General features: G+C 38.3%; 1 long non-coding RNA gene across 1 annotated transcript in view; it reads right to left on the reverse strand.

Moving 5' to 3' along the window:
* LOC122136634 overlaps positions 1-5,436 on the reverse strand; it is a 53,774-nt gene extending 48,338 nt beyond the window's left edge. Inside the window, exon 1 of the long non-coding RNA XR_006154279.1 lies at positions 5,126-5,436. This is a non-coding gene — a long non-coding RNA (uncharacterized LOC122136634). The remainder of the gene's footprint in view (positions 1-5,125) is intronic.
* Positions 5,437-26,496: the final 21,060 nt, after the last annotated feature.

Below are 26,496 nucleotides of genomic sequence, written 5' to 3' on the forward strand. Positions count from 1 at the left end.
TTACTTAGTCCTCCTGTGGGGCCCCTGGTAGTTTGCTGAGGCTCCTAGCTTTGAATGACTGATCTGACACTGCAGCGACTCTCACCGGCCACCAGGCGGCGCCATAAACCACAGAATAATTCAAGGACGGAGTACTCTCCACAAACTATGTGCATCGTATTTCTGCTAGACTTCAGCGAGGGGAACTCTGACTCTGAGCACCAGCGTTACAAGGAGGAAGATTTCTACTAATTTGTCTATGAATCAAACACAGCTGTTTACAACTCATCAGAGAGCTGAAATGTGACCCTGCAGCACAAAACCAGTCATAAGTCACTGTAGAAGTAGCCAAAAATACATTGAATGGGTCAAAATTATCCATTTTTATTTTATGCCAAAAATCATTAGGATATTAAGATCATGTTCCATAAAGATATTTTGTAAATGTCCTACCGTAAATATATCAAAACTTAATGTTTGATTAGTAATGTGTTTTGCTAAGAGCTTCATTCTGACAACTTTAAAGGAGATTTTCTCAATATTTAGATTTTTTTGCTCCCTCAGATTCCAGATTTATAAATAGTTGTGTCTCAGCCGAATACATACACCAGTGGAAAGCTTATTTATTCAGCTTTCAGATGATGTATAAATCTCAATTTTAAAAAACTGACCCTCATGACTGGTTTTGTGCTCCATGGTCAAAATGTGTGTCAGACAGAAGAAGACGTGTAGTGTGTGGCGTGCCGAGGCTCCGGGAACAGGCCTGAGAGCCACTGGGTTAAAAAACTGACACAGAAACTGTTCGACAGACTGTCAGCGGTTCTTAAACTCACAATCAAGGAGCTTTCAGTGTTTTCCAGTTCTCCGACCTTTCATCCGGCCTCCTCCACTCACACACACATTCCCACACACACACACACACCTCTGAACAAAGCTCCTATTTTGCTGAGGAAGGGTCAGCAGGTCCTCCATCAGACAGACACTTGTTCTTGGTCGTCGTCGGCGGCGGCGGCAGCAGGCCCGTCCCAGACCCCCTCTCTCCAGCATCACCGCCCCAGAGACAAGCTGCCCATTGTTCCCTCAGCGCTAACAGATGACAGACCACGCTAAACACACACACGGAGAGACACGGAGAGTGTACGGCGCACAGAGAGGGACTCAATGTGTTAGAACCGCAGTACAACACATGCAAACAAAGATCAGCGCTAATTAAATCTGACCCTGGAGCACAAAACCTTGAGTCTTGAGTCTCTGGGGTATGTTTGTAGCAATAGCCAACAACACATTGTTTGGGTCAAAATGATCCATTTCTCTTTTATGCCAAAAATCATTAGGATATTAAGTAAAGATCATGTTCCATGAAGATATTTTGATATTTTTGATTAGTAATATGCATCGCTAAGAACTTCATTTGGACAACTTTAAAGATGATTTTCTCAATATTTTGAGTTTTAAACACCCTCAGATTCCAGATTTTCAAATAGTTGTATCTCAGACAAATATTGTCCTATCCTAACAAACCATACATCAATGGAAAGATTATTTATTCAGCAAGAATTGACCCTCATGACTGGTTCTGTGGTTCAGGGTCACCTGATCCCGTCCCCATCTCTCTCTTCCACTTCACTTCCTGTCAGCTCACACTATAAAGCCATAAAACACCTAAATATATCTTACACCTAAACATAAGGATGTGAGATTTTCATATTGTTACAAAATGAAAAAAAGAAAAAAAAAGCAAAAGAGGAATTGGGAAAATAAAGCAATAATCCCCGTGAGGCCGTGGTTTACAGTGAATTTATAACAGCTAAGAGGCGTTGCTAGGCGAAGCGGAGTTATAAATTCACTGTAAACCACAGCTTCATGGGGCTTATTGCTTTATAAAACAGTTATTCCATATACTATATTTAGGGTTGCAAAAAGGTGGAAAATCTCCAGTTAATATTGGAAACATTCCAGGATTTATTTGGAATCTTCCAGGGATTTTTGGAAAGTTTCTGGAAATTTTCCACCCCTTTCCCAAAATAAAACCGAGCAAATAAAGTGTAATGATATTAACAAAAACAATATTCTTCCACCAAACAATGTAGTTCCTCAGAAACGGTTGTGGTTCCAACAAAGTGGTTGCCGAGCAACACACAGAAGTAAACAAAGGTGTATGTTTGTAGAGTATTTTACAACAGCTTTAAACGCGGCTCAGCCAATCAGAATCAAGGACCGGAACTATACGTTTTAAAAAATTAAAATGTAACATTTTTTAAATACAAAACATTCTATCCAATGCACATTAAGAGTTCAAAATTTAGAGTGTAAACAAATGATCTTAACTAAGAAAACTTAAGTCAGAAAAAGTCAACTGCACTGTAAAATAAATTAACATTCATATTTCATAGGTATATTTACACTACAGTAGGGAAATTAAATACCTCTTTCCTAATTTCTACACTTGAAAGAGATGTTTTGAATTTGGCCTGCATTTATTCATGCTGCCCTTTGAAGCTCTTGTTTTGAAAGAAAACTCTAGCTTCAGTGAAAACAGGCTCACAAAAACACGTCTCACTACAAACCTAGTGAAATGATGTAACTAGCCACTGCCATTATGGTTGCTTTACATTTTTAAAATGCATCAACACAATCATTTTTATGGTCAGTTTCCTCTTATGTCAACTACTGTCATGAAGGAACAGTTTGAAGAGAATGTTGCTAATCGATATATATATATAGTAAAGCTGTCAAGTAATTCAATTTTTATTCTAATTAACTGCACAATGTGGCAATTAATTACTCTAATTAATCTAAATTTACTGCACATCTAGTTTGGCTGAGAAATTACCCTAAAAAGATAATTTAAAGCCATTATTGAGTTAAATGAAAAACACATCAAATAGACTATTACAAGTAGTGGCTTCAAACTAAATATTTTACTTGATTCCACACAGAATTATGCCTTAAATGTCGTTTTTCTATTAAATGATTCTCTGAATAAGATCCTCAAACTGCCATTAGGTGGCAGTATAGACATTCATTCATTGAATAATGAGTCATTCATTGGTTTTGTTCAAACCAAAAAGGCTCTCTTTATGAATCGTTCACTGAATCATTGGTTCACCGGATTCCTTCAATGTCAATTAATTCAGAAACAAATCACTGCGTTTCTCGAAGATGCATAATTTTCATTGGGAAAATTGAGCAAAAACGATATTGTGTCACCAATCAAAATGTATGAGATGTAAGTTGACCTAAGAGGTAGTGATGGCACTTTCGAAGCACTGCTTCGTGAAGCTTCAAAACTTTTGTGAATCATTTGTTTCGAAACAGTGGTTCGGAGTGCGAATCAAAGTGCTGAAGTCACGTGATTCCAGTAAACAAGGTTTCGAAATTTCAATGGTTCACCACTGGGGGGCGATGTCTGTGAAGACGTGAATCATGCCAGTTCATTGAGATCGCCCCCCAGTGGCGAACCATTGAACCAGGGTCTTTGGTTTTTACCTGATCTCAGATCAGTTTCATCAATTTGTAGACATTTTTAACGAAATATTTGCGTAAATAGTCTCTTACTGGCTTCTATATAGAAGCTTACCATAAAACATACAAAGCAAGCCCTGCAAATTAATATAAAATATAAATATATATATTTTACAGACACTTCATATTTAGTAGTATTTTATTTTTTTTATTGCATTTAATGTATTACACTTTCAATATAACATTTGCAAAGGCTGTTTTTTTTCTGCATGTTTTTGTTGCATTCACACACTTTTGACCAGCAGGCGTCACTAGCGTGCGGTGTTTCGAGCGCTTTGAAACACTGAATCATTCTGCAAATCAAGTGTTTCAATTGATTCGAAGCTTCGAAAAGGTTCGTTTCTCCCATCACTACAAAGTAGGTCTGGCTGCTTTAAATGCGTTGATAAATTTGAATGCGTCATTTACTAATTAATTAAATGAATTTTAATTTGACAGACCTGCCTTTTGCTGCCTAAATAGCACCTGGTTTAAAGGCACGCATGCACACTGTAAGGTAACTAGTGGTTTTTAAAGTATAAGTGTGGTAATTTTAACTGAAACTGATTACAGTTTATGTCTTTCCTGACACACACACACAGACTGCAGCCCTGTCTGGCGGCGCATGTTCGTTTCTCTTGTGGTTTACCACAGATGTGTTGGATGACAGCGCAGTAAACACCTGCAGTGCTACTGGTGCACACACACCTCCTCAGCCCTGTTCACGACTAACACAGCCTAACACTCAGCAGCACCGGGTGACCAGCGGGTCAAAGTCACCCTGTTCTAGGGTCACCTCATGAAACCAGCCCGAACCCAACACTCCTCGGTGCACCGGAGCAGAGAAGAGCTGCTGCTTCTGAGCACAACATGGACACGTGCTTCCCGCTGCTCAAGACAACAGGAGAGGAGACCCCGGGGTTTAGTCAAGGGCCCCCGGCGCACACAAAGTGTTTCTTTGTCCCTCTCCGGACGGGACAGAGAAGCATTCCCGTGCATCGGGGGCTCCGAACAACTTCATTGACACTTCAGCCTCTTTTGTGCAGGGAGCGTCCCGCCGTCAATGCCGGCCCTGAGAGTCACTTGCTGGGGGACACAGGGTCCCTCTCCAGAGGAGAAAGGAGGGCTTGTTTGTGGAGGATGTGCTGGAGAGAGGGGGACGCTGGGGGGACCCGGGGTACAGTGCATCTCTGTCCAGAGCCCAACAATAGAGCCGACTCTCTAAAACACGTCCACTGCCTAAACACAGCTCAGAAACACGGACCCCACAGAGGCATCAGTGAAGGGTTAGATGAAACGAGCAACATCTGTTTCAGTTACTAGAGCTACGAGATGAGCACCTTCAGGATCAGGACGATCGGAGATGAAACTACAGTCACATGAAAAGTTCAGATGCAGGAGCATGAATGACTGAACATAAGCACTGATGCCGGAGAAAAACGCTCTTCTTAGAAGAAAACAGAGGCTTTTGCACCTCAACTCTTCATAATTATATACTGTGTGTGTATATGTAAATAAATAATAACTGCGGGGCACACAGGTGACGTGCACACGGATATAACGCTGTTACAGAAGAAACCCGTGTGAAGTATCTGTCAGTGTAACGTTACAGGAGAACACGGTGAGTGAGAAGTGTCTTTACCCGAGCACTGGTTCCTGCTGTGTCTTCTGTCAGTCCTGGAAAGCGAGATTATTCCACGCGTTATGAACCCCAGTCTCGCGCGTCCAAACAGACTAATCCACACAACGTTACATCCTGAGAGTGTCCTCGAGTGAAGCCGCGCGCGCGCACACACACACACACACACACACCTGCTGTGGAGGCGACAGACTCTGCTGCACACACGCTCGCGAGCAGCTCTTGACTCTCACGCACACAAGCGTCACATGACACCCACCCACCGCACTGCACTGTGGGAAATGGAGTCCGCTTGTTCTGATTACTTTACATGGAATCTTTAACCACTAATTTACAGTCTGATACAATGCACGTACGGTGTATACATTCCTGTTTTTATCTTCCGCTTATACTTAAAAATACCTGCATGAAATCACATCTGTAGTTATTTTTCTGTTATTATATCTATAATTACTCTGTTGACCCCCAACTAGATCACCACACCTGCCCCTAACTTTACCCACATCACGCCTCAATAGCAGCAAGAGTGTTTTGAAATAACGACAGACCACCAAACAATTATTAATAAACTTTTCCTTTATGTCCCTCATATGTAGAATTTTGATATTTCTTATGAGTACTGTTTTTGGAAAGCCCTTTGAATTATCACTGTGTATGAAATCCGCTATATAATAAACTTGCATCGCCTTTCCTTGCCTTATACATTTATGTAATTGTTCTGTAGAGCTTAATGACCAGCAGTATCACACAAGCAGCCGTGCTGTTATTCTGAATGCATTATTAATTCATAATTATATTCATAATTACAGCACGACTGTCCATCCAAACTGCTTTTAGCTTCATGCTGCACTGGGAAGCAGAGTTGGACATGTCATATTTCTCACTTTGCTCAATTGACACACCCGTTCACACATCACAAGACTGTGCTGTGTATTTCTCTGTGTTTAATGCATGCCAGAATAAAAACAGCCTTGCGTCTCCAGTATAGATGTGAAGCTGTTGGGATGGACTGTGAATAGGCGTCTGTTTGAGCATCTTCTCGGATGCATGTGTTGTTTTTGGAGTGCGTGTTAATGATAGCATCGCGTGTGAGCAGCGGAGCGTGAGTCAGATAAGATCTGCAGTCGTCACACCACACAAAAGAGTGAATCATGGTTTCGTTAATGTTCTTCCGTCAGCTCCAGACATGCTTTCAATTCACACCTTTACAACCAACCACTAAACTGAGGAGTGGATTTGGGAAGAAGGATCAGTCACTTAAGAAAATCACTTAAATACTTCACTAAAAAAAATCTATTTATATTGAAGATGTGCATTATTTATTGACAAGACTGCATGCACAGTTTGGAGCATTGCACTTAATAGCATCATCTGTTAGGTTGCCAAATGAGGCAGTTATCAGACAAAAACATAAATTATTAAATGCAATATCAGTCCATCACTAGTTGAAACCCCAGCAAGTTTTATCCACGGACAAGTAAGCGGAGATGATTGCAGAGTCACTGTCCCAATGCGTCGGACAAAGGCTAAATATCTAGAAGTGGTGCAGTGGAACCGGTTCAAAGTGAATTCGTTCCCGATCCACCACTTGCTTTAACAGCAACAGCTCTTCTGGCAGGAGTCCAGCTCAAGCCAGCGGTTCCTGAGCCGCACGCAACGCTGTCAATTACAGGCCAGTGCAGAGGAGCTGCTGCAGGTTTGCGTGACTAGAGCCCTGAACCAAAACACAAAGACATTGTGTTCAGTCAAACCCCCTTTATGGTAACTCAACGGCATTCCTGTCTCGCATTCCTGAGTCACCGGCACTCTGATCATTTCTCTTTTCTTTCCTTCTGCTTCTCTGTGGAGGAGTGATGTACATTACATGCCGTTCAATAGCTTGCAGCGTTCACAATAAACAGGAGAACAAATCCATGCATAATGATTACACAACAAATAAATACACTGATTGCATTAATAATAGGACTCTCATAGTGTTCTCATAGGACTAAGAGATTATTTAAATAAAGCAATGTATAACATGTTTTATAATTATCCATGCCTACTGAGGGCATATCATGTTCATTTTTCATAATGTTTAATCCATTTGCATTTACATTTTTTTTTATATAATTATTAACCTGAAATCATGCTATTGCATGCTATTAATTTCTACTTATTTCCTTGTTATTCTGAAAAAAATACAATATATCGCAATATGGTAATAATCTCTTTTTAAGGGGGATTTTTTGCATCATCTTTTGGTTAGTAAATTACATATTTTTATTCACAAATCAACATCGTCTAACATAGTTTTACTGTAAATTGAGAACATTTCAATGTTGCCACTACAGTGGAACTGCAGTCATGTATTTCCCCATTGGGATTTTTTTATAGATAGTAACTTTATGATTGCAGTTTTTTATTTATTTGACTTGTTTATTGTAGTATAGTTGTATTTCTGTATGAAAATTTTTTTTTTTTAATTCTTTTCAAAAAATGAATACAGCAAAATTTCACAGAAAGGGCAATAGGAAGAGTGCAGAGTTGGCTCTTCTATATGTGTATGTATGTGCGTATGGTATATGTTGATGGAAATTAAGATTGGATGCATAAATTTTTAAAATAAATGTTTATTTCAATTTAAAAGAAAATCATAATTTAATAGAAAAAGTATATAACTGAAGCTATTTCATGTAAGAAAAATATAGCAGAAAAAATATTTTATAGTTAGAACATAATGCAAGTCCAAATTTTTCATCTGAAATTTTTGCACATTGAAAAATAAATACGACCTCACGTTTTGTCTATCAGGTTTACACACTCCGAAAATTTTGTTTGTCATATAAAAATTCAGATTGGGTTGGATTTCAGAATGATCTCGCACTCGGTACCTCCCACAGGTTCAGAGTGTTAAACAGCAATATATTTCGCATCCATAGCAAGCATTTAAAGAGATATTTTGACAATTCACATCCACAGCAGTTGGATTTTATGCATTTTTCGCATCCATAGCAAGCATTTAAAGAGATATTTTGACAATTCAGATCCACCGTACAAGCGAACACCATACATCAGACTCAGTGTGCAAGATTTCTGTCTGTGACAAATTTTGACGAATACAGAAAAACGCATATAAAAATGTCGGACTCAGTGTGCAAAAGTGCTCAGATTTTGCTCTCCTGTGATGTGATAAAGGGATTTAATTATAATATTACCGCCCCTTTATCTGCAAGTTTCCAACCACTGCACCGCCATTATTTTTTCGCAAGCGACGATGGTGTTGTGTGTATTTGACAGATTAAGCGCAATAAGACATGAAAGAGAGCTTAGTTTAGTATTCACATGCTGCTTTGATATTCAAAACCAAACAGATGTTTTTTGGCAGAGTATCTGAGACAGGAGCTGTAAAGGCACAGCCCTATTCTGGAAACGGGGGGTAGCATTTCATTTGCATTTAAAGAGACATGCACAAAAACAGTGTGTTTCTGCTTCCACTTAAAATAGGCTTTTTCAAAATGGTATAATAAATGATCTGTGGGGTATTTTGAGCTGAAACTACACAGACACCTTATGGGAACACCTGAGACTTATATTACATAATGTAAAAAGGGACATAATAGGTCTCCTTTAAGAAGTCGTTTACATTGTGTTAACTATCCACTGTCTTCTGCATTATTGTGATTACAAGGAGGATATTATAAACTATTAACTGACAGTAAAGTCTTATCTATAAAATTCTAATTTTAAATGAATTTAATCTAATCTATATAATCGTCTATATGTATGAACCTCAACCCTTATTAATCAGACTCATGTATTTACAGGGTTGTTAGGAAACAGAAAGCCGAAGGTAAAGAGAATCTGTTTGTTTCCTACTAAAGTCCATTAGAAAATTACACTAAATATGTGAAGTCTTCCCTATGATGAGCCATGATTTTCCCTCACCTTCTTTTTGTTTTTTCTTTCATTCGTCTGCCATTCATTTTCTAAACATCAGCCAGAAAGTTTACATTTGTTTTGCTGTGTTAGCAACCTATCGACCTTAGCTCTTCCATCCATGTGCTGGAAGCTCTTGTGAAATAGAAGTGTTGTATTGAATATGCACTTGTACTTTACTTCAAAAGTAAATAAAAAAAACTGTAAAACTTAAGTCTACTTAAATAGAGACACTTTCTTGACTGTTTCTTAACACACTTAAGTAGACTTTAAAAAGTGCAATTTGAAATAATGGCAAATTAAAAGTTTTAAAACACATTTTATTGTCATGTTTTAAAGAAGTACACTTATTTAGATGTGTTGACTAACACATCTAAATACTAAAGCACATGTAAAATACTTGATTATAATTTTAACTGTAGTGTTTTATTTGAGATTACATATATTTTCAACTTACTGAAATACTTCAACATTATAAACATCCAATTGCAATATATTTTTAATTAGATATTTTACAAGTTTCAGAAGAAATGACAAGGTATATTTTAGTTTATCTTAAATGCATGTCTGTATATTCTGCAGTACACCATAAGACAATACATGTGATTGTGAAATTACACATAAAGATGTACTTTAGTCCTACTTAAGTGGGTCAAAAAGCACTCAAGTTCATCTAACTGCATTTAATATGAATGTAAACTATAATACATTTTCATTTAAATGCAATTAACATGCAATTAAAGTGTCTTAAAAAACATTTAATTCAGTTCACACTTAAGTATATTCTTTCATAGTGTATTATTTTCATAATAAGTACTTTAACTGAAGTGTACTTCGTTTTTGCAAAAGAGCAAAGATACAAGAGCTCAGATCTTTAGATAGACAGCACATGAATAGAATGAGAACAAATTGATCTGTAATGGCTTAGTAGTTCACAGAGTACTTGTCTTTATAAGGGTAAGTCATTAGCTTAGTAACATGCAAAAGCCAAGCTTTATTGGAATAAACTGTAAGTTGCCTCTTTTGTGTGCTATATGTGGGAAGCACTATTCGTGTGATGTGTGTCACTATATTAAGTATAAAAGCAGTCACCTGTGAGAGTCCATTGAGTTAGAATGCTGCATATGTAGGCAGTGTACAGTAAGGCAGACTACAGCTAGCAGAATGCCACACCACATCTAATCACCATAAAGCCAAACGATCACTTGCATACTCAAAACAGTCCAAAAAGACATATCAAACAGTGCAAACAGACAGATTATAAAGCGCAGTGTATTGGGGTCAACCGATTATCGGCGCCGATATTAATCATTTTCAAAAGCGATTTGCCAAAGAATGATTTACAAGCATTTAAAGTTTTTGACATTAACTTTAATTTTTACACCAGACATATATACGAGTTCAAAATATTGTTTATCGGTCTACTTGATCTGTAATAACTGCTATCAGCATCGGCCCTGAAAAACACATCGGTTGACCCCTACAGTGTATATTATACTATTTTCCTGTATGTAGCATACATTTAATACAAGCTGTCAAAACACAAAACATCAGCTCATTACTAAGGTGTTCATCTTCCATCCTAGGGTGAAGTCAATATGTATAGAAATAATTTACCAAGAAACCACATCCTGTCTCAAGAACAGGGCCCAGACTGGGATGCTCACACACAAACAATGCTTGTCAATGACTAAGTGTGGGTGTAGTAAAGTTTTATGTACACACATTTGTGTAAAAATGCATCTTGCCAGGACCAAACACAGTTTTATAAAGAAGGATGTTCATCAACCTGTCATCTACTACTGGCTGAACGTCAACTCTACGTTTATGTTTTCAGACCTGCTGAACAGACCACAGCTCTTTCTTCCCACCTAATGCTGCTGTGATTTCCCTCAATTAGTATCACACTATGGTCATTCATTTAGATCAGGGGAGATCTGGTCCCCCGAATGAACCTGGTTTCTCCTGAGGTGTTTTTCTCTCCATTTCTGTCACCTGATGAAGTTTGGGTTCCTTGCCACAGTCATCTTTTGGCTTGTTTAGTTGGGGACTAAAAGACACTTAACTTTCAGTAATTGATCAGTCTAGCCACACTGACTGACCCATCAGATGAGAACAAAACTTGGACTGTATTGATCTGGGTGATGGGTCTATTGTCTTTTGTAGAGCTGCTTTACAGCTGAATCATATCTTGCAACACCGAAACTGTTACTGAGCTGAATCAACACTGAACTGACTCAAGCTGAATAACCAACTGAATTCAGCTGAATTGGTGAACTTCACAAAAGCTATGTTTCCATGCAAAATTGCGGATTTAACTTGTGTGCAAAACTGGAATATTGCGAATAAAGCACGATTTCCATCCAATGAGCCAAAGAGAACAAAATAGTAACTTCCTGATAAACTGGCACTAAATATCACTAAGAAAAGTCTGAAAAGCCACTGAATACAATGATTTTCATATATGTAAACATGGACCACAAAACCAGTCATAAGGGTCAGTTTTCTTAAATTGGGATTTATACCTCATCTGAAAGCTGAATAAATAAAGCTTTCCATTGATGTATGGTTTGTTAAGATAGGACAATATTTGGCCGAGATACAACTATTTGAAAATCTGGAATCTGAGGGTGCAAAAAAATCTAATTACTGAGAAAATCGCCTTTAAAGTTGTCCAAATGAAGTTCTTAGTAATGCATATTACGAATCAAAAAATAATTTTTGATATATTTACAGTAGGAAATTTACAAAATATCTTCATGGAACATGATCTTTACTTAATATCCTAAAGATTTCTGGCATAAAAGAAAAATGGATAATTTTGACCCATACAATGTATTGTTGGCTATTGCTACAAATATACCTGTGCTACTGATGACTGCTTTTGTGCTCCAGGGTCACAAATCATACATTACTTGCACTTCAGAGCAAGCAGACGAAACGCTATAAATGTGGTCATTGCTTTTGGAGGTGGATGCCTGCTGTTTGGGAACGCAGACAATTATACAGAAATACTTTGACAACAGACTTTGCTCAGGCATTTTAGAATGACCAAAACATTTCAGATGTTTTGCATCGAGGTTAGTCAAATTATCCTGTCCCATCGTGCAAAGTCACATAACTTTTTTGATGCACGAAGTGGAATTTATTTGATTAATACGTTTCCATCGTAGTTTATGCACATTTGGTCTTATCGGATAAAATGTTTATCTTACTCAATTGTGCGCATACGTTTTTGTGTGCATTTTTAGACTTTAAGCGCATCGGGGCATTTATTTAGTAGCATTAGGTTGTAGTTTCTTTTTTCTTTTGGTTTATTTATTCATTCATTCATTCACCTTTTTTCGCAGTCAAAAATTTGGGTTTCAGTGGCATTAGGGGACTTTCAAAAGATGTTCACATGATATTAAAGGGTTAATTCACCCAAAAATGAAAATTCTGTCATTAATTACTCACCCTCTTGTCGTTCCAAACCAGTAAGATCTTCGTCCATCTTTGGAACACAAATTATATTATTTTTGATGAAATCCGAGAGCTCTCTGACCCTCCATAGACAGCAAGGATACTACCACGTTCAAGGCTCAGAAACGTAGTAAGGAGATCAGTAAAATAGTCCATGTGACATCAGGGGTTCGACCATAATTTTACAAAGCTATGAGAATACTTTCTGTGCGCAAGTACGTTCAGTAGACAGCGCACACATGCTGAACGTAAACAGCGCTGATTACATTGATTACGTTAAGGGATACTCTCCAAAATGGCAGAAGATGGTAACTTGGGGAGAAGAATTGCTGAATAAATTATGTTATTACTGTTTTCTTTGCGCACAAAAAGTATTCTCGCAGCTTCGTAAAATTACTGATGTCACATGGATTATTTTACCGATCTCCTTGCTATGTTTTTGTGTGTTGATCGTGGTAATATCCCTGTTGTCTATGGAGGGTCAGAGAGCTCTTGGATTTCATTAAAATATCTTAATTTGTGTTCTGAAGATAAACGAAAGTCTTATGGGTTTGGAATTTTCATTTTTGGGTGAATTAACGCTTTAAAATCCTGTGAACATCTTTTGAAAGTCCCCTCATGCCACTGAAACCCAAATTTTTGACTGTGAAAAAAGATGAATGAATGAATAAATAAATAAATAAACCAAAAGTATTGATGAAAATTACAAAAAAGAAACTACAATCTAATGCTACTAAAGAAATATATTTGTTTCTCTCTTGAGGATTATCACAGAATAATAATATTTCACATTACTCCTGTTTCCACCGTATGATTTTAAGGTTATTGATCATGTTAGCATAATCTCCTGCAGATTTATTGTGACTGCAGTGGGATGTGGAGGAATGTCCAGCGCGGTGGAGCTGTGTTTGGCAGCGTGGCTGTGCGTGACTAGCAGAGATACACCTGTCTGCCGCTCAGGTCGGGGAGGGTGTGAGCACGCAGGGGCCTGCCTTCAGAACAATGACTGCCATTGTGACGAGCTCTGACTGCAGACGCGCAACTCACCGAGAGGAGGAGAGCCCAGCCTGGCTCATGCACACACACGTGTGTACACACACACACTCCCCGTCAGCACACACGCTTTATTTATAGTGCTGCACTCACCTCAGCTTCTATGGAAATAGTGTGAAGTCAGTTTAGTGTCAACACTAGTGTCAACATCTGTCAGGGCTGTTCATGACTTTCTTTAGTTTGGTCAATGCATTGATCATGGTGTGAACACCATCAAAGATCTATTCTAGATGGACAGCAGTCCGATCAAGATGTGGTTTGACAAGCACATACGATGAGTGAACTACCATACAGCAAACAATCAAGGATGAGACAAGAACTGACACATGGTATAAACAGAACGTGGTCATATGGTGGAACATGGTCATGCAGAATATGTGCTTTATAGTTACTAATAAACAGCCAATATGTTAATAACAGGGCTTGCAAATAAGCAACTAGTTAATAGTGAGAATTGGAACATAAACTTCATGCTTGATCATTGTATTAGTACAGCTGAGGCTCATGATACCATACAGTCAATGACAATTTTATATGGGGAATTTACATCTGATCATGTATCATTCTTAATGCTTGTTGATTTTGAAAGTCTGCTCGACATGAATTATGAGTGTAAGAGGGCAGCTTTGGAAAAAAATTAGATTCTAAACTTACAGATGAAGATATTAAAACATATTACAGGAAACGGACACTCGGTTGAATAAGGTGCTATTACCCAGAGATGCAATCATGTGTACAGATGTGAATTGTAATGACAGTTCCCATGGTACAGCCTTTTGTGATATGTATCATGATATTGTGAAAATTGTGCAAGAGGCTAGTGGACCATATCTTATTTGCCCTGACAAGAAATGTCTTAGTAAGCCAGGGTGGAAAAAGTATGTATCAGCATATCATAAAAAAGCAAATGAATCATTTAAGGCATGGGATAGCCCAGACAAGGACCACATTTGGACCAGAAAAAGTTATATTTGTAAACATGAACAAGTGTTTGGAGTTGATTCAATGGTGGAAAATCTACTTTGTAATATGTGAATGCTTTCTGGAAGGACGTAAGGTCAATAAATAGGAGCAAGGTGACATTACCATGCTCTGTTGAGGGTGTTTCTGGAGCTGAGAATATAGCAGAGTTGTGGAGACAACATTATTCTACTCTGTTTAATTGTGTAAACAGTGAGCCATGTAAAGTGGAAGTAGTCTCTAGTACGCACACAGGGAGTATTACAACAAATAAGGTTTATCAAGCAAAGATCCAGCTTAAAGATAGGAAAACTGGTGGTTTAGATCAAATAACTGCTTAACACCTAAAATTAGCAAGCCCTGGGCTTCTGGTTCTTCTTGCAATTTGCTTCACGGGTTTTATGATACATGGGCAAGATAGGTAGTTTGGATAACTATAGAGCGTTTGCTTTAGCAAGTGTTGTGTCAAAGGTTTTGGAAAGAATCATATTAGATTGATTAGGTGTTTATCTTGATACCACAGACAATCAGTTTGGTTTTAAGGCTTACCATAGTACTGATTTGTGTATATACGCTCTGAAGGAAGTAGTAGAACTGTATAAAAGATGAAATTCCACTGTTATAATCGGCTTTATTGATGCTTCTAAAGCTTTCGAAAGAGTTAATCATAAAAAGTTAAGTAAATTAGAGATATACATTTTGTCATTAATCATTTACCCCCATGTTGTTCCAATCCCGTAAAAGCTTTGTTTGTCTTCGGAACACAATTTAAGATATTTTGGATGAAAACCGGGAGGCTTGTGACTTTCCCATAGACTGCCAAATAAATAACAGTGTCAAGGTCCAGGAAAGTATGAAAAGCATCGTCAGAATAGTCCATCTGCCATCAGTGATTCAACCGTAACATTATGAAGTGACGACAATACTTTTTGTACACGAATAAAACAAAAATAACAGCTTTATTCAACAATTTGTCTCCTCTGCGTCTCTCCACATCAGCGTAGCGCCATTTTGACTGATGGCAGATGTAGTATTCTGACGATATCTTCCATACTTTCCCAGACCTTGACACTGCTATTTACTTGGCGGTCTATGGGACAGTCACAAGCCTCTCGGTTTTCATCCAAAATATCTTGAATTGTGTTCCGAAGACGAACAAAGCTTTTACGGGTTTGAAACGACATGGGGGTAAGTGATTAATGACAAAATTTTCATTTTGTGGTGCAGTATCCCTTTAAGACAAAGGGGCGTACCTAATAGCATATTAAGAATGTTGACATATTAGTACACTAATCAAAGTATGCATTTAAAGTGGGGTATTTGTGTCTCAAATTAATTTAGAGTAAGTAATGGAGTGCGGCAGGGAGGTTTACTTTCACCAGCTCTTTTTAATGTCTATATGAATGAATTGTCAGAAGAATTAAGTGACTATTGGACTGGATGTACGCTTGGTAATAACACAATTAATCACTATATGTATGCTGATGATTTAGTTGTTTTGGTCCCAAGTAGTGTTGGTTTTCACCAGTTGCTTAATATATCTTCAGATTATGGGATTAGATATGATGTGCAATACAATACAAAAAGTTTTGCTGCCATGATATGTAGAACCAAAGAACATAGAGATCTGAATTTCCCAGAATTTTATTTTTTAGGGCAAGTTTAAAATGTATGTACTACAGCAAAATATTTAGGTCATATCATAAATAATGAAATGAGTGATGATGATAATGATGATATGTATAGGCAACGTCGTAAGTTATATGCTCAAGCAAATATTTTAGTTAGAAAATTTTATATGTGTACGGATCAGGTAACGATAAACCTTTTTATAGCATATTATACTTAATTGTATACTGCTCCTTTGTGGGTTAAGTTTAAGAAAGAGAGCCTATGTAAGCTTCAGGTTGTGTACAATGACTGTATGAGGATCCTGCTGAAAATACCAAGATGGAGCAGTGCAAGTGATTTATTCTGTAATGCAAGAGTACAATCATTCCCTGCTTTAATGAGAAATTTGATGTATAAATGTATTTGGCGGCTGGACGATTCACTTAATAATATTATAATGTTGTTGTCAGTTCCTAGGCTTACTGATGTGCGATATCAATCCTCTATGAGGAAGTATTGGTATAACTGTCTTTTTAAATGTGTATTGTTTTGGTTTGTATTTCTTGCTAATGGACCTTGAGTCCGGAAATAAAGTTTGTATCTGTAATTGTTTGTAACACGTGTGAACATATAACACATTTGAATAAAAATACTGAATAAAGCATAAATGTAGACAACTGTAAGATTGATATATATATATTTTAATTCATGTTAACAGGAAGTTAACTTTTTTTTTGATATAGGTATATTGAAAGTAGGTATATCAAAGTTGAAAATAAATATATTTTCATTTTAAAAATATATTTCATTGAGCTTCACTGTTTACAACATATATTTAAAATATATTTTTGCCAGGAAAAAAAAAAATCTCCTTCATATTTCAATAGTTTTAGAAAACATAAATTTGAGTTTTTTATGTAAAAAAAACAAACAAAAAAAAACCCCTCATGTATGAACATCACCGTTACCCCAAATCCCCCTGTTCTTTTATTCCTGCACAGATTTGACTGTGTGACCTGTGGTTTGTGATAAGAGAATACTACCACTGAAATTCCACTGACATGAAACCCTGGAAGACTTCCTGCAGGAGTGTGTGTGTGTGTGTGCGGTCTTCATAAAGGTAGTATTGTTAAGTTGCGTGCGAAGCTCATGCTGGAGGCTCTGTTTCTCCGCCTACTCCTGTAAACCACAGCCATTTCTCCTCTCCTCCCCCTCTGTCTTTGTTACAGGTAAACATTTGATGTCCGCACGCAATCCCTGGAGAATCTCCGCCCCTCCTTCCCCAGATGGCTCTCAGCCGTACTCACACACACTTGCTCTCACGCTTCTTCCCCATTCCTCAGGCATTCCTGCACTCTCTGACTCAGCACCTGTTCTCCCCGGCGCTCTCTGCTTCGCTGTTTAGTATAGAGATTTTTATTGGACACAAAAAAATATTGTGACCTCAGTTGTGATGGAATTTATAAAAGCTATGGATACTTAGGGGGACCATCTATAATGCAGCCAATCTACAGGGACACCTGAGTGAAAAATTTTGTGATAGTGAAGACTCTCCTCCATTGACATCCATTAATGTAAGGTCTCCTTCCATGCTTACCAACAAAGCCACAGCATTAGCATTAAGCTTTTTTGGCTCAAAGTCGCAGGCTTGCCTTCCAGTGACTTTGCTAGAAACTTCCAGACAAGGTTGTTGGATATTGGAGCGATTAGCTGGTTGAGGTGCGCTTAATTGGCATTGGAGTGACACTCTGCAGGATGTTGGCCCCTGATATACAGGTGCTGGTCATATAATTAGAATATCATCAAAAGTTGATTTATTTCACTAATTCCATTCAAAAAGTGAAACTTGTATATTATATTCATTCATTTCACACAGATTGATATATTTCAAATGTTTATTTCTTTTAATTTCGATGATTATAACTGACAACTAAGGAAAATCCCAAATTCAGTATCTCAGAAAATTAGAATATTGTGAAAAGGTTCAATATTGAAGACACCTGGTGCCAAACTCTAATCAGTTAATTAACTCAAAACACCTGCAAAGGCCTTTAAATGGTCTCTCAGTCTAGTTCTGTAGGCTACACAATCATGGGGAAGACTGCTGATTTGACAGCTGTCCAAAAGACGACCATTGACACCTTGCACAAGGAGGGCAAGACACAAAAGGTCATTGCAAAAGAGGCTGGCTGTTCACAGAGCTCTGTGTCCAAGCACATTAATAGAGAGGCAAAAGGAAGGAAAAGATGTGGTAAAAAAAAAAACTGTACAAGGCAATAGGGATAACCACACCCTGGAGAGGATTGTGAAACAAAACCCATTCAAAAATGTGGGGGAGATTCACAAAGAGTGGACTGCAGCTGGAGTCAGTGCTTCAAGAACCACTACGCACAGACGTATGCAAGACATGGGTTTCAGCTGTCGCATTCCTTCAAGCCACTCTTGAACAACAGACAGTGTCAGAAGCGTCTCGCCTGGGCTAAAGACAAAAAGGACTGGACTGCTGCTGAGTGGTCCAAAGTTATGTGCTCTGATGAAAGTAAATTTTGCATTTCCTTTGGAAATCAGGGTCCCAGAGTCTGGAAGAAGAGAGGAGAGACACACAATCCACGTTGCTTGAGGTCCAGTGTAAAGTTTCCACAGTCAGTGATGGTTTGGGGTGCCATGTCATCTGCTGGTGTTGGTCCACTGTGTTTTCTGAGGTCCAAGGTCAACACAGCCGTATACCAGGAAGTTTTAGAGCACTTCATGCTTCCTGCTGCTGACCAACTTTATGTAGATGCAGATTTAATTTTCCAACAGGACTTGGCACCTGCACACAGTGCCAAAGCTACCAGTACCTGGTTTAAGGACCATGGTATCCCTGTTCTTAATTGGCCAGCAAACTCACCTGAGCTTAACCCCATAGAAAATCTATGGAGTATTGTGAAGAGGAAGATGTGATATGCCAGACCCAACAATGCAGAAGAGCTGAAGGCCACTATCAGAGCAACCTGGGCTCTCATAACACCTGAGCAGTGCCACAGACTGATCGACTCCATGCCACACCGCATTGCTGCAGTAATTCAGACAAAAGGAGCCCCAACTCAGTATTGAGTGCTGTACATGCTCATACTTTTCATGTTCATACTTTTCAGTTGGCCAAGATTTCTAAAAATCCTTTCTTTGTATTGGTCTTAAGTTATATTCAAATTTTCTGAGATACTGAATTTGAGATTTTCCTTACTTGTCAGTTATAATCATCAAAATTAAAAGAAATAAACATTTGAAATATATCAGTCTGTGTGTAATGAATGAAAATAATACACAAGTTTCACTTTTTGATTGGAATTAGTGAAATAAATCAACTTTTTGATGATATTCTAATTATATGACCAGCACCTGTAAGCTGTAATTGTATTCTGTGTTTGTATATGTGAGGTTCAACAGAAACCCAACACCAAACCACTACCCTTAAACCTAACCTTAAAATGAAACACAGTTTAACCATGGTACAATAGGGGAGGAACCTCAGAAGTGAAAAGTTGAAATTACACATTCACAAAACGTCCTTTCAAGATCCTCACACAGAAATAAATGTTTGAAATCTCTCCAAAACTGGAATAAGATCGACCGTAAATTAGCTATCTGTTACACCTCAACTGGATAAGAATGATCAATGTATATCTAAATTGTGTTGATGATTTCATAAAGAATTGTAAAGCAAAATTATTTCATTTATGTGTCTCAGATTTGACAGATTTTGCAGATTAGTTTTTTTTTTTAGAACCAGTGGTACTTTTTTTTAAGAATGCTTTGATGAATAAAAAGTTAAAAAGAGCAGCTTTTATTCAAAATATAAATCTTTTGTAACATTATACACTGCCATTCAAAAGTTTGGAGTCTTTTTACTTTCTTTTTATTTTTATATAGGATTGATGCTTTTATTAATATATATATTTCACATAATATTCCATTAATATTTTCCCCATTAATATTCCATTCTTGGTGCGCATCCCATCTTGTCATAAATAAAATGTGATTTCGACAACACAGCCGTCAGAGAACAGTTGCTACAACTGGATACAACAGAGGCTAGTAGTCAACACATACCTATTTCTACATTTACAAACACGAGTTTTCTCATGAATTCTTAGCTGTGAAGCTGTGCACAATGAATATTGGATTTGTTTCACTTACAACAAGTTGACTATTGTTTGGTTAGCCTCTCGCTGGTCTGGAAAAGCCATTCAAACCAGATAATCTGTCTGCGGCTTGTCAATGCACCGTAGTGTTCCTCGCGCTCTGACCAGGGCCTGAGACAATGGGCCCATTTGATTAAGAATATGAAGTTACTGAAGGCAGAGAATAAAGAAATAGTTCTTCTCCTGCTGTATTTGTTCAACGACAAACAATATTGCTCTATAATATGAATAGTAGCCCTCTTTATTTCTCTCTCTCTCTCTCTTTCCTATTTTGTTAAATCAAAGACGACCGAGAACAATGGGCATTGTCCAGGCTGAAATGTATCAGTTAGTGGCACAAGCCTACATAGACCAAATTATCCTGCTTTATAATATAAGGTTGGTTTGGGTGTGAAACCTTTAAGAGCTGAAATGAAGAACACACCAGTAGAGGTCCAAACCGTGACTCCTGCTCCATCTTTACTCAAGAATATTTGTTTGTCATGTCAAGTGGTGTTTTAGTGTCTTTAGAGCAACTTACAGGACACTGTTACAGAATAGTTATACTGTAGTAGTGTTTGTTTTGTTTGGTGCCCAATGCAGCTTGCATACTCTGCATATAAAGTATATCATGGGTGTCACTTTGTTGTAAGAGGGACTGTTTGATTTAATACAGTGGATCTTGCTGACCCACTAGTGCTCAGATGAACAAGTGACATATTCAATTTCATAAGCATATAATGTATATATATGCTGCAATCATATTATTGTATATCATATCTATTCCATGATCTGCCCCTGGCCTCAGACAACCCAAAGTCTGTTTGATGTTCAAATATATCATTTCATCCAGAGGGGTGATGTACATTTGTGCAGATGCCATTGCCATTACAGTATGCTGTAGATGTCAATCTGCATGAAGCGATGGCAAACATTTAATTTTATTGGGACAGTTTTTGCATTTGCTTGCTGAAAAGAAACATACATGATATCTACAGGGCTGAAAGTACTTTCACTATCTACGCTCGTACATGGCACAGCACAAGTATTTTCTCACCACTTGCACAAGCACAGGAAGATGGCTTTGATTAGCGTCCCAGTACATAATTGCGATCTCGTGTCTGGGAATCACAGGCTTTGTTAGATAACTTGGAATTTGCATTGACACACTCGAACATTGTTGCCAAGTCTGCGGTTTTCCTGCGGAACTGGGCTACTTTAACACTGTTGCCGCGGGGTGTTTTTCATGTCCGTGGGTTGAAGCGAATCCAATAACATGATATTTATCCCCTGGAATGTGAATTCTAGCATGGGGAAACACACCAAAAAATTTGTATCCCCCCCCCCCACCCCCGGAATGAGATATTTAACTGGAGACCTCCTCGAAACACAATTGGGCTAGTTTGGGGCTAGTTTTGGGCAAGTTTTGAGTAGCGATTTGCCAGGTTTTCTTGTGAAAACCTGGCAACCCTGCACTCGAACTCCCTCGTTTTCTTCAACAATTTCATTCAGCATAGTAGAGAAAGATGCTATTTTTGATATACTTGTGTCTATACAAGCCTTTTTTGTTTTTTGTATGATATTTAAAAATAAGTAACATCGTAAAAACTATTGTGCATTTTTATAATGATTCAAGGCAGACTATTCAATTATTCAATATTATATTGAATATTATATCTCTTTGGATAGAACACCTCTAAAAAAAAAAAAAAGGTATCAACCAACCTGATATCATGGTGAAAACGTACATGTGGGAACTTTTTTTCACAAAACGCAAAACACGTACCAATAAGTATGTATCACTGCAGTTTCCAACAGAAATGAACACTAGAGGCGGTAAAACAGCAAGCACTAGTGATCTTTTTCTTACACAGTTATGATAACAGCTACATATGTTTCGCTTTCCGGATGTAACAAGCTTGCTTGGTATCTTAGCCGGGACCGAATTGGACTTGAGATGTGGAATCCATGGGTACGAATCCCATGAAAAATATCACTCACAATGAAAGAGCTCAAAGATGAGAGATCGAAAAACAAGCTAAAAGGGCATGCTTGTGATTGCGTTTATACGTCACATTCACTTTTGTTTATACAATCGGGTAGGTTTAGGTGTAGTGCAGATGGTACATTGTTTGTTTTTTTTAAATGTCATGTAGCATTACATTTATAGCGCCACTCAACAGACATTCAAATCAGAACTGCGGTGACATGTACAAAACCAGCATCACATAAAATGTACCGTATGTACATTCATCTGTTCCAGGTGAAAAAAACAAACAATAATTTAGCATTTCACATTTATGGCACAAAACATACATGGCGCTATATTGTGACAAATAAATATTGTTATAGTTGTCTGCCGTATTACTTGCATTATCATAGCTTTGCCCACGACAAATTGCCAAGTCCAACCCCATGTCTCGCACCATTTTTATTACACATTCTATAGAGGGGATCAAATCCAAGAAATCACTTAACTACTTTGCCTTCAGCAAAGTCAGCTGGTTTAAGTGAGAAGGATCTGGTGTTGAATCTACAAATACTGAGAAGTTTTTGGCTTGTTGGATTTCAGCTGCTATGATTTTCTTAGTTTTCCTCCCGGTAAAAAAAAAAAAAACGATTCTTTGCAGATTCTAGAGGACAAGTAAGAAGGCTCACCTTTACCCTTCCATCTTTGGTATTTAAATATTCTTGTAAAAAGGGGTCAAACTTGGCAATCAAGTTAAGCAAACTGAGGTAATTCCCATTGTGTGATGATCCCAGTTTTTCATCATGGCCCTGGAATACTGCATGCCTCAACACCTCCTTCCAATAGTTTTGTTTCACCACTATCTGCCAGAGAAGTAAAGTAAAATTTAATAAATTGTTCGTAAAAGACTGTGTTATTCCCGCGATTCCACAGTCTCGTATAGATACCGGATATTTGGCAGCCTGGTTCTGATAAACTGCAGACCTGTATTGTAAGGCCTCCGGATCTTGCCGGATCAACAGGTACAATGTACTAATGCTTGGTTTCAATCTCCACCTGAGACTGGGTGCAGCTTGAGTCTAGTCTTTAGCAATGCTAGTGATCTTGATTTCAGTGCACCCCCGGCAGCTGGCAGTGGCATGAAAAAAGAAAAGTTTGTAAAGTAGCTAAAATTTGTACATTTTTTCTTTATCTTTTTTTAATTTTCGTTATGCACAGCCATCTGCCAATTAGCTGCTGATGCTTATCCATTGTCCAGGTTTTCACACTATAACCATTGTGTGTCATGCCCACTCGGCACAGATGCATCTTAAAGTCCTAGTGATCATGTGCATTTTTAGAATTGGATTTTTCCAAGAGGGTCTGGCTGCAGACTTGCACTTGCACTCCCAGACTTGCATTTTCAGATTATCACACACAGACACCTGCTCTTTGGCAAATGACGTCACTTGCAAATGTGCAGTGTCTCTCGTTAACGTTTCCTCGTTAAAGTTCCTGGGCACTACCATCTCTCAGGACCTGAAGTGGGACACTCACATAGACTCCATTGTTAAAAAGGCCCAAAGATTGAACTTCCTTCGCCAGCTGAGGAAATTCAACCTGCCACAGGATATTCTGATTCAGTTCTACTCGACCATCACTGAGTCTGTCCTGTACACTTCAGAAACTCTCTGGCTTGGCTCAGCTACAAAATCAGACATCAAAAGATTACAGAGGATGGTTCTGACTGCTGAGAGGACATACACAGTCCAGAAGCAGAAAAAATAAGATGGCTGAAAAATCAGAACAAACAGGAGAAAATGAGACCAGAAGAACACAAGTTAAGAGCCTTGATAAGAGTACAGATGACCATCTATCTGACAAAAGGCACATGCACACACACATTTGCTTGAAACATGAGGTCATTGAGTTAGAACAATAAAAAGCAACACGTTGTTCAAAGTGTGAATGTTTCCATCACCTGTGACTAGAATTTAAGATGATAAACTGAGTAGCATAGGCTATGACAGCAGAGACTGATTTACAGCTGCTACTAAATCTCCCGGTGAACTTTTATGAGCATGGAGGATAGAGGAGTTTATAAGGCCCCATTGTTCCTGATACAAAAACATAGACAAATACTACCAACACACAAGAGTCTACTGCCAACAAGAGAGAGGTGACACGGCCAAACAACAGGACAAGATACAAAAATATAGACCTAGACTGTGACCTCACAAGAATATCATAAAAGAATTGACAAATTATGTTTCACACATATAAGTTTGCATTCACACATTTGTCCGACACTTCCCAAGCAACTTACAGAACATTCATAGAATATAGTAAAACTTGTGTTAAAAAAAACGCTGTCATATTGTGATATTTTGCAAATAAACCCTATTTGTAAGACCACTAAGACCTGAAATTTGAGAACAAGAAAACCTTTATAAAACTTTCCAGGTGTAAGGCTTCTTGAGAGTCTAAACCATAAGGCCCATAAAACAGAGAATTTCAGCTATTTGACCCCAGGTTCTATACAGATGAACCAAAAGATTTTGCCACAGATGTTTGTTCAAGAAACTGCTGAACAATTTGAACTTGCAAACCCAGAAAAGTCATGATTTCATACTTTGTGCAGTGTTTGTACACATTTGCTAAACACATGATAGCTCATCCTAGGTTTTTACGTTTTGTAAAGGAAATGCAACTTGTGAATTGTGTTATACTAATACTATAGTGTTTCAAAGCAGTTTTACAGGAAAGTATTGTAGCAACTGCAAGTCATTCTATATGTCCATAATATCCACATTGAATAGTAATAGTGATACCACACTACCCATCCACATCCATTCATGTGTGTTTGTGTGTCGTGCAGCTCCCAAACAAGAAAAGCTGCTCTGTTTTTGGACAGTTCTTTTGGCTTTCCCAGAGTTCTCATTGGCATGCTGTCAAGATCCTGCCCCTAGAGAGTAGATTAATGATGGTTAGTCACGGAAAGAAAGCACAGAGAGAGAGAGGAAAGGTGCATAACATTAGTGCTGAACTGTCTAAGAGTGCTACACCATGAGTCAAATTTACTTAAGAGTTATGCCACAGTAGATCAATATTTTAGCTGTCTTATTCACTATCCACCCACAGTCCAGTTTAACAAAGCACATTTATGTATTGGACATGGCAGGTTATTGCATTTGGTTTTGGTAGACTAGATATGCTTGCAGAGCAAGTGTAAACACAAGAGACTGATGGGAACATATTAACGGAGCTGTTTCAGCATATTAGTTAGATGATTAAGAGTGAATGTGTGCATATTGTAAATAAATTTAATTTAATTTGCGAAGAGAGGGGTGGGGCCGTGAGCTGTGGGAACGGAACGAGCCCAGTGGAGTTAATGTTAATGCGCAACACCTGTGTCACTCACCAGTTTCGAGTCCCACGGAAGAGCTCCGAAAGGATAAAAGGAGAAGTGACGAATGTGTAAGAGAGGACCAGGCTTGGATTTTATTTCGTGTTTTGGTTCTGTTCATGCGAGAGGAGCTGTCACGCTATTTTGTATTTATTATATTATTAAAGTTTTATTTAAATATTCGCCGGTTCCCGCCTTCTCCTTCCTGACTTACAAATGTTTGTTACATTGGTGCCGAAACCCTGGAGGAAGGAGGGACACACTGCCGGAGATCCCTCGCCGCTGTGGTGAATCCGCTGTGCCATCGAGCATGGCGGAGCAGTCTGCCGCCATGGACGCTCAAGGCAGTGGGCTGGAGTGAATTGCAGGGGGGACAGATGAACTCACTGCCAGCCATCTGGGATGTGGAGGGATGGCTGTATTTGTATTTATTTTATTATTAAAGTTTTATTTGAATGTTCGCCGGTTCCCACCTCCTTCTTCCCGCCATTACAAGCAAGGGGACGTTCACACAGAATGCGTCTTTGCATCTGAAAGTGGAGATGTAGCACTCAGCGCAGAACACGAGGGTCTCGAGATGCATTTTTGAGAAGGGATGCAATAATGGAAACAGAAAAATAATCACACTGGTTATGGCATTTGACCTTGAAAAAAATTGTGTGGCTGCTCAGAGAACGACAGGACCATTTGGGTTCACACAATCCTCTGACGCAGACATAAATATGGGGAATACCATCAGCTTGTTAAAGAGCTAAAGCTACATGGCACTAGGTTTACTGTCAAATAAAACAAAACTGCCATGCCAACTTGCTACTATGAACAAAGTAGCAGCACTTGCTCCACCTTCGGGGTC

The sequence above is a fragment of the Cyprinus carpio genome, chromosome B3 (assembly GCF_018340385.1).
Source record: "Cyprinus carpio isolate SPL01 chromosome B3, ASM1834038v1, whole genome shotgun sequence".
NCBI classification, from domain to species: Eukaryota; Metazoa; Chordata; class Actinopteri; order Cypriniformes; family Cyprinidae; genus Cyprinus; species Cyprinus carpio.